The sequence below is a fragment of the Rhinopithecus roxellana genome, chromosome 10 (genome assembly GCF_007565055.1).
Source record: "Rhinopithecus roxellana isolate Shanxi Qingling chromosome 10, ASM756505v1, whole genome shotgun sequence".
NCBI classification, from domain to species: domain Eukaryota; kingdom Metazoa; phylum Chordata; class Mammalia; order Primates; family Cercopithecidae; genus Rhinopithecus; species Rhinopithecus roxellana.
In genome coordinates this window covers 82,441,644-82,455,071 of record NC_044558.1, presented here as the reverse complement: position 1 = coordinate 82,455,071, position 13,428 = coordinate 82,441,644, and the positions used below count along the sequence as shown (strand labels likewise).

Here is a 13,428-nt window from a genome sequence, read left to right as displayed (position 1 = left end):
CTTAGTGAGGCAGGATGGCTGTGCAGAGGCCACGCAATACCTCTGCAAAGCTCCTCCCTGCCAGTCAGACCCCACAGCCCCAGCAGGGACAACCTCTTTGAGCACCTACTCTGACCTACCATGTCATTCTAAACAAACATCTGCTCTGCTCACCTGCTCTTTTTGCAAGAGTTATCTGAGCCCCTGGGGAAACTGGAAAATCATAACGAAGACCACACCCAGATCACTGGGTGCTTCACTTGAACCAGCCTCCAAAACATCCGGCAGCAGGCCAGGGACACACTTTTTGTTTAAAAACAGAGAAATGAGACAGCCCCAGGTCTCCCAAGTTAGAGAACAGAATCTTTTCTCAGAACACACAGCTTCTCCAGGCCCAGCCCAGGCTCCTTCTCTGGGGAGCTGACTCTGGCTCCAGCCCTCAGAGGCCTCTCTGCTGACTCCCAAACCCCAGTGAGCAGGTCAGCGCCAGGCCTGGCCAAGCTCTCACCAGTTCAAGGAGAAATGAGAACATGGTTAATGGGCCAAGCTGTTCAAAGAGCTACAATTAGGCGGGGCATGGTGGCTCACACCTGCGATCCCAACACTTTATGAGGCTGAGATAGAAGGATCTCTTGAACCCAGGAGTTTGAGGCTGCAGTAGGACATGATCATGCCCTCCAGCCTGGGCAACAGAACAAGACCATGTGTCAAAACAAAAGAACAAAAATCAAAAAGCTCCACTTAGTTTCTTTATTCTAAGATCTTTCCTACTTCTTAGTGTTCCTTTTGTTCATGAGATGATAGCTACAGTGAATCATACCATTTTTGTGTTTGTGGTTAAATACGCATAAAATAACAATTACCATATTAACTTTTTTATTTTATTTATTTATTTTTTTGAGACAGGGTCTCACTCTGTCTCCCAGGCTGGAGTGCAGGGGCATGATTACCGGTCATTGCAACCTTGAATTCCTGGCTCAAACGAACCTCCTGCCTCAGCCTCCTGAGTAGGTGGGACTACAGGCACGCACCACTACATCTGACTTTAACACCTTTTTTTTTTTTTTTTTTTTTTTTGAGATGGAGTCTCGCTCTGTTGCCCAGGCTGGAGTGAGTGGCGCGATCTCAGCTCACTGCAAGCTCCGCCTCCCGGGTTTACGCCATTCTCCTGCCTCAGCCTCCCGAGTAGCTGGGACTACAGGTGCCGCCACCTCGCCCGGCTAATTTTTTGTATTTTTAGTAGAGACGGGGTTTCACCGTGTTAGCCAGGATGGTCTCGATCTCCTGACCTCGTGATCCGCCCACCTCAGCCTCCCAAAGTGCTGGGATTACAGGCTTGAGCCACCGCACCCGGCCACAAATTTTTTTTTTTTTTTTTTTGTAGAGGAAAGGTCTATGTTGTCCAGGGTGGTCTCTAACTCCTGGCCTCAAGCAATCTTCCCACCTCTGCCTCCTGAGTCACTGAGATTACAGGCTTGGACTACCATGCTTAGCCCATGTCAACCTTCCGTTTGCTTGTTTTTGAAACAGGGTTTCACTCTGTCACCCAGGCCGGAGTGTAGTGGCATGATCTTGGCTCACTGCAACCTCTGCCTCCCAGGCTCAAGTGATTCTCCCGCCTCAGCCTCACAAGTATTATAGTTGGGACTACAGGCACACGCCACCATGCCCAGCTATGCCCAGCTAACATGTCAACCATTTTTAAGTGTACAGTTCAATGGTTTGAAGGACATTCACAATGTTGCATAATCATCACTGCCATCTACCTCCAGAACTTCTTCATCTTCCCAAACTGAACTCTGTACCTATCAAATACTAACTCTCCATTCCTCCTGCCGCCAGCTCCCTGGGGAACCTCTTTAGAGATGATGTCAAATTGGCCTGGCACGGTGGCTCACGCCTGTAACCCCAGCACTTTAGGAGGCTGAGGCTGGCAGATCATCTGAGGTCAGGAGTTTGAGACCAGCCTGGCCAACATGGTGAAACCCGGTCTCTACTAAAAATACAAAAATTAGCCAGGCGTGATGGTTCATGCCTGTAATCTCAGCTACTCAGGAGGCAGAGGCAGAAGAATCACTTGAACCTGGGAGGCGGAGGCTGCAGTGAGCCAAGATCATGTCATTGCACTCCAACCTGGGCGACAGAGCAAGATTCTGTCTCAAAAAAAAAAAAAAAAAGAAAGAAATGACATCAACTTACAGATCTGGGAAATCCAAGTCACAAGCCTGTTGACAGGCCTCCTGGTCACATCTGAGCTCCCCCAAAAACATAACCTCCCTGAAGGTAAGCTTCTGGTGTTTCTTAGATACTTGGTGATAAACAAGTTGACAGAGGAGGGGCAAGGCAGCTGCTGCCCCCACCCTTTACCAGGAACGAACCTTCCAGACCACAACCTGACTACAGGAATCCAAAAACCCAAGAGCCCCTCAGTGATGTGCAAGTTGGCAGCTAATGGGAATGAACAGTCTTAACTGGCTATGCCAGGAACTACCCTACAGCCTGCCCTTTGCGGTAGAAAAGGCTCTCACACAGAAGGAGTTTTCTCCAGATTTTTATTTTACTTAAAAGCTCTTCCTTGCCTGGGGTTTTGAGGTTGAAAACCACTGCCTCACAGTCACACATTGTAAGTGGGAGTGTAAATCGGTACTACCTTTATGGAGAACAATTTAGCAATTGCTAACAAAAATAAAAGAAAAACACTCCTTGACCCAGCAATACTACTTCTGGAAATTTATTCTACAGACATGAGAGTATATCTGCATGAAAACCTACTTATTGAGATGCTTGCTACAGCACTGTTTGCTTCCCACCTTCTGCTATTACAATCTAAAACCCCATCAACAGGGACCTGGTTTAACACATGATGGTCCATCCATGAGCAGAATACTAAGCCCACCATTACAAGAACTGAGCAACACTACATGAGCCAACAGAGAACCATCTGCAGGATTTATGTATTGTAAAGTCAAAAAAAAAAGATGCACAACAATAAGCAGTCATTTGTGTTTAGCTTTGTTTTTAAGTAATATAGGCCAGGCAAGGTTGATCACGCCTATAATCCCAACACTCTAGGAGGCTGAGGTGAGAGGACTGCTTGAAGCCAGGAGTTTGAGACCAGCCTGGGCAACACAGCAAGACTCCATGTCTACAAAAGTAAAAAAATTAACCAGGTGCAGCAGCACATGACAATAGTCCCAGCTACTCAAGAGGCTGAGGCGGGAGGACTGCTTGAGCCCAGGAGTTCGAGGCTGCAGTGAGGTATGATCACATCACTGCTCTCTACCTTGGGTAACAGAGCAAACCCTCTCTCTAAAGAAAAATAAAATTAAATTAAATTTTTAGGCCGGGAGCGTTGGCTCCTGCCTATAATCCCAGCACTTTGGGAGGCTGAGGCAGGCAGATCACTTGAGGCCAGGAGTTAAGAGACCAGTCTAGCCAACATGGCAAAACCCTGGCTCTACTAAAAAATACAAAAATTAGCCAGGTGTGGGGGATGCATTCCTGTAATCCCAGCTACTTGGGAGGCTGAGGCACAAGAATCGCTTGAACCCAGGAGGCAGAGGTTGTAGTGAGTGGAGATCGCACCACCGCACTCTACCCTGGGCAACAGAGTAAGATTCTGCCTCAAAAAAAAAAAAATTAAATTTAAAATTTAAAAAGTGGCTGGGCACGGTGGCTTACACCTGTAATCCCACCACTTTGGGAGGCTGAGGTGGGTCGATCACCTGAGGTCAGGAGTTCAAGACCAGCCTGGCCAATATGACAAAACCCCATCTCTACTAAAAATACAAAAAATTGGCCTGGTGTGGTGGCTCACACCTGTAATCCCAGCACTTTGGGAGGCCGAGTCAGGTGGATCATGAGGTCAGGAGATTGAAACCATCCTGGCTAACAAGGTGAAACTCCGTCTCTACTAAAAATACAAAAAATTAGCCAGGTGTGGTGGCGGGTGCCTGTAACCCCAGCTACTCGGGAGGCTGAGGCAGGAGAATAGCTTGGACCTGGGAGGTGGAGGTTGCAGTGAGCCCAAGATTGTGCACTGCACTCCAGCCTGGGCGACAGAGTGAGACTCTGTCTCAAAAATAAATAAATAAATAAAATAATAAAATAAAATAAAAATACAAATACAAAAAATTAGCCAGGCATGATGGTGTGCACCTGTAATTTCAGCTACTTGGGAGACTGAGGCAGGAGAATCGCTTGAATCCAGGAGACAGAAGCTGCAGTGAGCCAAGATCACACCACTGCACTCCAACCTGAGCAACGGAGCGAGACTCCGTCTCAGAAAAAAAAAAAAATTAAAAAGTAATATACATTAATATACAGAGAGAATCTCTCTGAAAGAGGACACACACACAAAACTAGCAACCATTGCTGTTTCTGGGAAGGAAAACTAAGATATTGAAGACGGGGTGGCAAGTCTTATGTTTGCCTGTAGCTGCTTTTCACTTCGGTACCAAGTATAATGCATTACTTACTTACATAAATAATATTTAATATATACATGATCTTTATATTTTATTACTTAACTGTAATCTATGAGTTTGTAAGTTCCATAAGGAATGTATCTAATTTATCTTCAGAATCTTGCTAATGTCTGGTACAATGTCATGCATAGCCTTTTCAGTGTTTTGTTAAAAAAAATTTTTTTTTGAGACAGAGTTTCGCTCTGTAGTCCAGGCTGGAGTGCAGTGGTGAGATCACAGCTCACTGCAGCCTCGATCTCTTGGGTTCCCTTGATCCTCCTACTTCAGCCTCCCGAGTAGCTGGGAATACAGGCAGGTGTCACCACGCCCCGCTAATTTTTGTATTTTTTTGTAGAGATGAGGTCTTGCCATGTTGCCGAGGTTGATCTGAAACTCTTGGGCTCAAGCAATCTGCCCACCTCAACCTCGCAAATGTTAAATGTTTTTTAATAAGTGAAAGAATGAATGAGTAAATGATTCTAAAGCACTCACAAAACAATGTTCTTTGAATCCTAGAAAATTGTGAGTCTTGAATTACTAGAGAAGGAAGAAGTTAGGTAGAAACAAAAACAAATCAATAATTGATATCTGGGTACAAAAAGCAGACTCAGTCATATCAAAGGATGATGTACACCACTGATGGTTCATTTAAGTTGATGTTACAGATTTAACAGGAGTTTTTATTTTTATTTTTATTTATTTATTTATTTTATTTTTTATTTTTTTATTTTTTTTTTGAGACGGAGTCTTGCTCTGTCGCCCTGGCTGGAGTGCAGTGGCGCGATCTCGGCTTATTGCAGGCTCCGTCTCCCGGGATCACGCCATTCTCCCGCCTCAGCCTCCTAAGTAGCTGGGACTATAGGCGCCCGCCACCGCGCCTGGCTAATTTTTTGTATTTTTAGTAGAGACGGGGTTTCACCGTGGTCTCGATCTCCTGACCTTGTGATCCGTCCGCCTCGGCCTCCCAAAGTGCTGGGATTACAGGTGTGAGCCACCGCGCCCGGCTAACAGGAGTTTTTAAAATTTCAATTCTAATAACTCTTTATGTTTCAAAATGCCAATATTTAATATTTCTTTTGGAATAGCAGAATGCAAAGAAAATGTATGGTCCAGGCCGGGTGTGGTGGCTCACGCCTGTAATCCCAGCACTTTGGGAGGCCGAGGCGGGTGGATCACGAGGTCAGGAGTTCGAGACCAGCCTGACCAACATGGTGAAACCCTCATCTCTATTAAAAATACAAAAATTAGCTGGGCGCGGTGGCATGCACCTGTAATCCCAGCTACTCAGGAAGCTTAGGCAGGAGAATCGCTCGAACTTGGGAGGCAGAAGTTGCAGTGAGCCGAGATCACGCCACTGCACTCTAGCCTGGGTGACAGAGTAAGACTCCAACTCAAAAAAAAAAAAAAAAAAAGGAAACAAAGAAAACGTATGGTCCAAAACAATTTTAAAATCCATTCTTTAAAACCACATTAGGGGCCGGGCGCGGTGGCTCACACCTATAATCCCGACACTTTGGGAGGCCGACGCAGGCAGCTCATCAGGTCGGGAGTTCAAAACCAGCCTGACCAACATAGTGAAACCTCGTCTCTACTAAAAATACAAAAAAATTAGCTGGGCATGGTGGTGCGCACCTATAACCCCAGCTCTCAGGAGGCTGCGGCAGGAAAATCGCTTGAACCCGGGAGGCCAAGGTTGCAGTGAGCCTGAGCCAAGATTGCACCACTGTACTCCAGCCTAGGCGACAGAGCAAGACTCCGTCTCAAAAAAAAAAAAAAAAAAAAAAAAAAAAGAAAAAAATTAGGGTCCTGTGACCCTCACATCCCTAAAGAATCAGAAAGAAGATCTAAAAACCAAGCAGACCCTTCAGTGAGTTGAATAGAACTGCAAAGCGTTCTGCAGGTATTGATGCATATCCTTGGGTAAGCTTGGGAACTCTTGCCTTACTAACCTGTCAGTCTTGCCCTACTATTCTCCACAATCCAGTCTGGGAAGCAGGCTGCCTACAACCCCCACCATTTAGAAGAGGGCCAACTTGCAGATCAGACCACGAAGCTTCAGGAAAAAAGCTGTCACAAAGCCAGAGGGCTTTAGTCCTAGGAGAACTGCACTGACCCCTCTGGTGGTCATGCAAACCACTATGGTTAAAATAAGGCAGAAAATTAAAAGTAGCAAAACCACACCGAGGAGAGAAAAGAAACAGAACTAGGGAGGAGGGAGGATGACTTAGGAAGTATGGCCAGCATGATGGGTTCAGCCTGAAGGACATCTGGCAGACACACATCCATCCGCCCCTTCCGTGGCCTCCGAGAACAGCCTGGTTCATGATATTGGAACTTAAGCTTCATCGTGGTAGCCTCAGTCAGCTAAATGACTCAGCAATCCCTCAATGACTGAATTATCTCTAGGGTTCTCTGTTGATTGAAAGAGAGGCAAGAATTGCCTTTGAGAAAAAGATCAGGATAATGACTGGGGAAATGTGATGAAGCTTGCATGAATGACGGCAGTGATGAAGCAGTGTCTGTTCTCTGGTTTCCAGCAGGAGCGAAAGATTTATTTCCAATAACCAGGCTCTGTTCATTGGGGTCTCGTCCAAACACTGCCCTCGCTCCTACTCAACACGGTGGTCTGGGGGATGCCAGGGCAAGGGACCACAAAGCTACAGGGAATTTCTGAGAGCCCTGCCCTTGGAGAATGCACGAATGGTTCATACCTCCTCAAGTTACATCCATCATCCAGGATGAGTTTGAAATAATGGACTTCCAGGCTCTGTGATAACGACTTAATGGTGCAAAAATACGTTCAAAACATTCTGGAAGAGTCCTCAGAATAACCCCGATGAGAGATGCTGAACATCCTGCATCACACCACTTACACCGCTGCCCTCCATTTCCTGCGAGTCCAGGTCACAGGGGGCCCAGGAGGCGCCGGCAGCCGCCTCAACTGCTTCTAACCAGAAAATAAGGTCACTGGCTTGTTGACGCCCAAGCACACAGGTTTCAGAGGTTCTCCTTCCCATCAAATTCACCAATGGTTTCCACTGACGCATAGAAAAACAATGGTTTGCCTACTTATTTTGCAACAGGCTGCCATACTGTCTTATTCTAATTAATTTTCAGTTTGTCTACTTTGAAACCCTAAGACAACAGTTGTATCCACTCAAAACATTCATTTTGCAACCTCTTATCTGAGAGTTAGGTCCTACCTCTTTTTCCTAGCCTGTTGCATTGGCTTGAATCTAGAATAACGATCAGTACTAATGAGAGAGAAGGCATGCTTTTCTCGCAACAGACATTAAAAGGCATGTGTCTTAGAGCAGCAGTGCTTTCTAGATGTTATTTGTCCCTGGAATGCTTTTTTGATGCAATACCCAGGAGCATTCTGTGTTCCTCAAACATACTTCGGAAAATGCTACTAAAGCATTTGACTATTAAGGATAAAGTGGCTGAGTGTGGTTGCTCATGCCCATAATCCTACCACTTTGGGAGGCCGCGGGGGATCACTTAAGGTCAGGCATTCAAGACAAGCCTGGTAAACATGGCGAAACCCCATCTCTAGAAAAAAAAAAAAAAAAGCTGGCTGGCACCTGTAGTCCCAGATATTTAGGAGGCTGAGGTGGGAGAATCACTTGAGCACAGGAGGTGGAGGTTGCAGTGAGCTAAATCATGCCACTGCACTTCAGCCTGGGTGACAGAGCAAGACCCTGTCTCAAGTAAAAAAAAAAAAAAAAAAAAAAGGCAGGAGGGGCAGGTGCAGTGGCTCATGCCTGTAATCCCAGCACTTTGGGAGGCTGAGGCGGATCACAAGGTCAGAAGATTGAGACCATCTTGGCTAACATGGTGAAACCCCGTCTCTACTAAAAATACAAAAAATTAGTTGGGCATGGTGGCACGCATCTGTAGTCCCAGCTACTTGGGAGACTGAGGCAGGAGAATCGCGTGAACCCAGAGGCGGAGGTTGCAGTGAGCCAAGATCACACTACTGCACTCCAGCCTGGGCAACAGAGCAAGACTCCATCTCAAAAACAAAACAAAACAAAACAAAACAAAAAACGGACAAAGTAGCTACTGATGGGAGATATCCCTTATCATGTTGAAATCTTTGCCTATCCTTCAGTCTCTACATTTTTAAGAGTAATGAGGCTGAGGCCGGTGGCTCACGCCTGTAATCCCAGCAGTTGGGAGGCCAAGGTGGGCGTATCACCTGAGGTCAGGAATTCAAGATTAGTCTGGCCAACATGATGAAAGCCCATCTTTACTAAAAATATAAAAATCAGCCAGGTGTGGTGGTGAGCACCTGTAATTCCAGCTACTCAGGAGGCTGAGGCACGAGAATTGCTTGAACCCGGGAGGCAGAGACTGCAGTGAGCCAAGATCACTGCCATTGCACTCCAGCCTGGGGAGCAAAAGCGAAACTCCATCAAAAAAAAAAAGGAGTAACGAGGCTGGGCATGGTGGCGCACATTTGTAGTCCCAGCTACTCGGGAGGCTGAGGGAGGAGAATCCCTTAAGCCCAGAAGTTAAGGCCAGCCTGGGCAACATGGGAGTCCTCTCTCTAAAAAAATTAAAAAGTAATGGATAGTGAACTTTATCAGATGCTTTTCTGGCATCAACTGAAAGCATATTAGTTGTTTTAATTGTATTTTTTTTCCTTTTTTCTTTTAGTAGATCTCCTAATATTTAACCTATGTTTTTGAGGCTGGCCCACAACTCAGCATAATGAGCCCTGTGCTGGGTACTTGTACTGGGGAAACACAGAGACACAGAAAAATGCACAGAGTTCTTGCCTACAGAAGGAAGAGAGGGGAGAGGAAGATGGGGAAAACAACACACACATGCACACGCACACTCCTGCAATACCATCTGAACAGCAGGCTAGTACTTGTGAATTTTGTTTTTCGTGTGTTTTTTTTGAGATGAGGTTTTGCTCTGTTGCCCAAGCTGGAGTGCAGTGGTACGATCATAGCTCACTGCAGCCTCAAATTCTTGGGCTCAAACGATCCTCCTGCTTTGGCCTCCCAAAGTGCTGGGACTACAGGTACACACCCAGCTAATTTTTGAAATTTTTTGCAGAGATGGGGTCTCAGTAAGTCGCCCAGGCTAGTAGTACTTGTGAATTAATGTGTCACATACAGGGCACAGTGAGGACCCCAGGGAACCACATATGAATCATGCTAATCCCACAGGGCTTCCAGGAGGTGGCACAGAGCATTTGGGGACAGGCTGGAAATGAGGGCCTATGGATTTCAGTCCTACCTTGTGTAGGACGGAAGGGCACACTTTCCTGGCCCACAATTATCTCAGCAGTAAAACAGTAAAAATAATTATAGATGGAAAAGACCATTGGAAACACCCAGCTCTGCCTCCTTCATTTGAAAACAGAATCTAAGGTTAGGGGCAGGGTTCATTTGCCCAATGCCACCGAGCCATCCCTATGTCCATCTTGGCTCCAAGGGGAAGGGGAAGAGAAACAAAAGAGCTTTGAGATGCTGGGCAGAAAGGAAGATGAGAACAGCTTTTCCTGTAATAGATGTAATTGCTTCTACCTGAAAAACTGGCTGAGTCAGGAGGTGACCAGGGTGCTAGGCTTAGGGTGTAGAGGACAGAAAGAGGAGAGGCTTGGACAGGAAAAGGAGATGATCCTGGTGCTGTCCCCCACCCCACCCCCACATGCCTAGGTCACCAGAGACATCCCCACCTTCTATTCTACATCAATACACCTGAGCAGATGTGTGAGGATGGCTTTCACATTCATTCATTCATTCATTCATTTATTCATTCAACAAATATGGAGATTATACTGGGTTGAAGAATGTCCTCCCAAAACTCATATTGTTGTCAGAAACTCAGAATGTGACTTTACTTGGAAACAGGGTCACTGCAGATGTCATTAGTTAAGGTGAGGTCACATTGGAGTAGGGTGAGCCCTAAATCCAATGACTGGTGCCCTTATAAAAGTCACAGAGGCAGATAGACATAGAGGGAGACAACCATGTGACAACTTAAGCAGAGGTTGGAATTATGTGTCTTCAAGTCAAGGAACACCAAGAATGGCCTGCAACCACCAGAAGCTAGGAGGGAGGCTGGGAACAGATACTCTTTGCGGTCTCTAGAAGGAACCAAACTGCTGAAACCCAAAATTTGGATGTGTGGCCTCCAGTACTGTGAGATAATACATTTTCATTGTTTTAAGCCATCCAGTTCTGGTGGGTTGTTATGGCAGCCCTAGGGAATTAACACAAAGAGATGGTAGTGCACAAGCCCCTGCATGCCTGCCCTAGGAGCAGAGGCTCCAGGAGGCAGAGGGAGGGTCTGGTTCCATCTGGAATCCCTTAAGGACATCACCCTTACTCTTGCCCCAATCACAAAGCCTCACTCTGCCAACTAGCCACACCTTCCACTGCTCTTCCAGACCAGCTCCTAGCCTGTGTCTGTGCAAGGTCCTGACGGAAGCAGCAGCCCCAGGCCGACTGTGACTGCTTACTGGAAGGGACCATCACATGGGCCAGGCACAAGAATGAATCCAAGCGCATGTCAAGCTCTGGGAGGTGCCAGGAACTGTGCTAGGCCCTTTCACATACATTCTCCTTTAAACCTCAGGACCAACCAGAGGCAGGAAGGAAAGACAAGCTCTGAGAAAGCATGTGACCTCCTCAGGGTCCCACAGCATGTCCGTGGCAGAACCCTGCTCCACATTCAGGCTGTCTGTATGAGGGCTGTTGGGTTTTCAGCACACCCAGTGCCCGAATCCCCCAGGGCTGAAGCACCTGCCCCTCGACAGAACTGTCTCCCACTCGCTCTGCAGCTGTGGATGTCAGGGACCGCAGGCAGTTGGCATCTGCTCTTTGAAAAGGTATTTATCTTTCCACTCACTGAGAGCAAGCGAGAGCCATATAAGGACATGCCCAACGTCAGGTGCACAAGTGTTCCAGAGACAGATGTCATTCATACGCAGGGACCAGACATGGCCGTTAACTGCCAGGAACACCCCCCTCCACTCCCCCAAGAGCATGGTGAGTACACTGTTGAGCAAGGAGCTCTCAGCTGGGCCACAGGTGTAGGGTTGCCTCTCGCAGCGCCTGGGACTGCCAGCGCTCCATAAACACAGGGCAAGGTGTGGTCTAGCCCCAAGAGCCACTGGAGGTTCTAAGCAGTATTCATGAACAGCCCTATAAGCCTGAAATTTTTGTTTGTTGTCATTCTTTTGTTCTTTTCTTTCTTTCCTTTTTTTTTTCTTTTTTAACCATTTTGACAATTTATAAGTGTAAAATTTAGTGGCATCAAGGGCATTCACAATGTTGTACAACCACGCCACTATCCATTTCCAGAGCATTTTCATTATCCCAACCAGAAGCTTTGTACCCACTAAACACTCATTCCCCATCTCCCTTCCCCAATCCCTGATAACCACTATTCTACTTTCTCTATCTGTGTATTTGCCTACTCTAGGTACCTCATATAAGTAGAGTTATACAATATTGTCCTTTTGTGTCTGACTTCTTCCATTTAAAATGTTTTCAAGGTTCATCCATGGTTCATTCAATACTTGGCCAATATTATTTGGCCATAAAGAGGAATGGAATGCTGACACATATTGTTTGATGGAACCAAACAGTATGGCGTAAGAACAGACCACATTCTGTTTACCCACTCATCAACTGCTGGACACATGAGTTGTTTCTACCTTTTGGCCGTTGAGAACAGCACTACTATGAATATTAAGCTACAAGTATCTGTTCAAGTCCCTGCTTTCAAGTCTCTTGAGTATAGACCTAGAACTAGGTGTGGATCTACTGTGTCATATGGGGATTTTGTGTTTAACCACTTGAGGAACCACCAAATTGTCTTCCACAGCAGCTGCAACCATTTCACATTCCCACCAGAAACATACGAAGGTTTCAGTTTCTCCACATCCTTGCCAATACTTGCCAAAACTGAAATTTTAGAGGCAGGGAAGAGGCAAGTCCCATAAGAGCCCCAGATATGGCTCCACGGCACATCCCTGCCATCTGCCTACTTCATTCCTGCCATTGTGTACAGAGCAGCAGAAAGAAGAAGAATGCTGGCTGTAGGGTCAGGAAAATCCAATTTTAGTTCCAGCTCTGTGGCCTGCTGGCTGTGTGACCCTGAATAAATACATCGATTGCTCAGAGCCTCAATTATGTCCACTATGGGAATAGAGCCAATGCACCAAGGTCGCTTCCCACCAAAGGCAGGGCTGTGAATCTGATGCCAACGGAAGACAGAGAATTTGAGTATTTTCTTAAACTCTGTGGGACGACAGTAGGTGGTGGCAAGAAGAGACTGTTTCGGTCTCCCTTGATAAACCTTTCATGATAATGTTTGGAAAGGACTAGAATACTTTCCCCTTCAACCTCCTCCTCTTTCCCTGCATTCGAATGGAGAATCCAAAATATAGGAAAAAGTAGAAACATGAGGAATGGGGAAAAAAATATCCAGATGAACTACCGAAGGCAACCTTAGCATCACATAATTAATGAACACACACACACATACACACACACACACACACACATACACACACACGCTCATCCCTCACTGTAGACGAAAAAGTTTGCCCAAATCTCTATGTCCCCAGATCCATGGTACAGACTAATCTTGAACTCCTGACCTTAGGTGATATGCCCACCTTGGCCTCCCAAGTGCTGGGATTACAGGTGTGAGCCACCGCATCCGGCCCCAGCCTCATTACTCTTAAAAACATAGAGACTGAGGGATAGGCAAAGATTTCAACATGATAAGGAATATCTCCAATTAGGAGCTACTTTATCCATTTATTTGTTTGTTTTGTTTTTTGAAATGGAGTTTCGCTCTGTTGCCCAGGCCGGAGTGTAGTGGTGCAATCTTGGCTCACTGCAACCTCTGCCTCTGGGTTCAAGCGATTCTCCTGCCTCAGTCTCCCAAGTAGCTGGGATTACAGACGCGTGCCACCATGCCCGGCTAATTTTTTGTATTTTTAGTAGAG

At 46.3% G+C, this 13,428-nt stretch overlaps 1 protein-coding gene across 19 annotated transcripts in view; it reads right to left on the bottom strand.

The window, feature by feature from the left end:
* PITPNM2 (phosphatidylinositol transfer protein membrane associated 2) overlaps positions 1–13,428 on the bottom strand; it is a 171,208-nt gene that overhangs the window by 139,634 nt on the left and 18,146 nt on the right. The window contains exon 1 of one of the 19 annotated variants that reach the window (XM_030939033.1): positions 2,179–2,251. The exons of the other annotated variants lie outside the window; for them this stretch is intronic. The gene's annotated coding sequence lies outside the window, so the exon portion shown is untranslated. Of the gene's footprint in view, positions 1–2,178; positions 2,252–13,428 lie in introns of those variants that run through there. 19 annotated transcript variants of the gene reach the window in all.